General features: G+C 46.1%; 1 protein-coding gene across 1 annotated transcript in view; it reads right to left on the bottom strand.

Annotated features, from left to right (window-relative positions):
* BICD1 (BICD cargo adaptor 1) overlaps positions 1–1,674 on the bottom strand; it is a 127,498-nt gene that overhangs the window by 42,969 nt on the left and 82,855 nt on the right. The gene's annotated exons all lie outside the window — the stretch shown is intronic.

The raw sequence follows: 1,674 nt of genomic DNA, 5'->3' as shown, positions 1-1,674 counted from the left end.
CATTGTTGGTTAGCTGGCCCAGGCTGGGTTCAAACCCGCCAACTTCGGTGTATGTGGCTGGAGTCATCACCACTGTGCTACAGGTGCGGAGCCAGTACCTGCTATTTTTAGAGACAGAGTCTCACTCTTGCTCAGGGTGGTCTCAAACTCCTGAGCTCAGGTAGTCTAACTGCCTCAGCCTCCCAGAGTGCTAGGACTACAGGCCTAAGCCGCCATGCCAGGCTCTCTCACAATTTCTTCATTCACTCTAATCTTTCCTATTTCTCTGAGGTGAAGGCACAAAATAAAGTTCTATTTTTCTCTTATGTTTATATAAAGTAACACTTTATAGTGCAAACAGTATTATTGCTTATGGTACAGATGACAATTTATAGCAATGGGTTTATGGGAACTGAGGATGAAGACTACAAAGCTGGACTGTAGAGGAGATATTAATGGTGTGGTCTTCTCCACATGAGGACAATGCAGAAAGTGCTGTGAATCTGAAATTAACCCTCCTTTCCCAAAGAGGAAGAGCCCTAATGCCCTTCTATTCACCAGCACTGATCGCATTTGCAAAAAGGTGTTTGATGCCTTAGAGCTACTCTATCAACATCGACATTTATTCTGCACCCTTCTCAATTAGGGGACTTTCAAGGCTTTTTTTTCCCCCAGTAAACAAACAAAGGTTAAAAGTATTTTCCTGCCTGTATTTCACAGCATTCCCACTCGGGTAAAACTCAAGGGTGGAAAATGAATTCAGTCATCACGGAGATCCAGGAATTAGTTAGATAGCTTCGTGTTGTACTGTGCTACTTGCTCCTGGAGGACAAGGTCTAGGGTTAGGAGAAGCTCCCTAACGCTTAGGCTCTGACCCAGGTGAATTAACATCCCAGTTGAACCTAAATATTTCAAATACGTGGTCACTAGCAGAGGGAGACCTCATTCCCATTCTCTCTCTTTTGTCATTTGCTCAGAGATGCAGCTCCCAACTATTAATTTGTTGGTAACAATATGCCTGGCTCTGTTTATATCACTCTGTTCCCACAGCTGTCTTGTCCTTCATCCCTAGTCCTGGGTGTAACCATTTATCCAGTACCCTTGTCTCTAAGTCTGGCATGAAGGACAAGACACCCCAATCTTTTCTTTTTTTGAGGCAGAGCCTCACTCTGTCTCCCTCAGTAGAGTGCTGTGGCATCACAGCTCACAGCAACCTCAAACTCTTGGGCTCAAGTGATTCTCTTGCCTCAGCCTTCCAAGTAGCTGGGACTACAGGCGCCTGCCACAACGCCCAGCTATTTTGTGTTGTAGTTGTCATTGTTGTTTAGATGGCCCGGGCTGGGTTCAAACCTGCCAGCCTTGGTGTATGTGGCTGGCGCTGTATCCACTATGCTACAGGTGCTGAGCCAAGACACCCCTTTTCTATCTTGCTATACCCCTAGAAACCAAAATAATCTTGAATCTGAAGTCCCCAACCCCAAAGCGGGATCTGGTGATTGGCTGTCAGGCCTCTTTTATCCTGTCTGCACCTAGACTTCCTCTGTTTGGGCTGCCTGCAGGGTGCCTGTCCTTCTTTTATTTTTTTATTTTTTATTTTTTTGAGACAGAGCCTCAAGCTATTCCCCAGGATAGAGCGCTGTGGCATCACAGCTCACAGCAACCTCCAACTCCTGGGCTCAAGCAAGTCTCCTGCCT

The sequence above is a fragment of the Otolemur garnettii genome, unplaced genomic scaffold (assembly GCF_000181295.1).
Source record: "Otolemur garnettii isolate 467f Iridium unplaced genomic scaffold, OtoGar3 scaffold00057, whole genome shotgun sequence".
In the NCBI taxonomy this organism is placed as follows: domain Eukaryota; kingdom Metazoa; phylum Chordata; class Mammalia; order Primates; family Galagidae; genus Otolemur; species Otolemur garnettii.
This window is presented reverse-complemented; position numbering and strand designations above follow the sequence as displayed.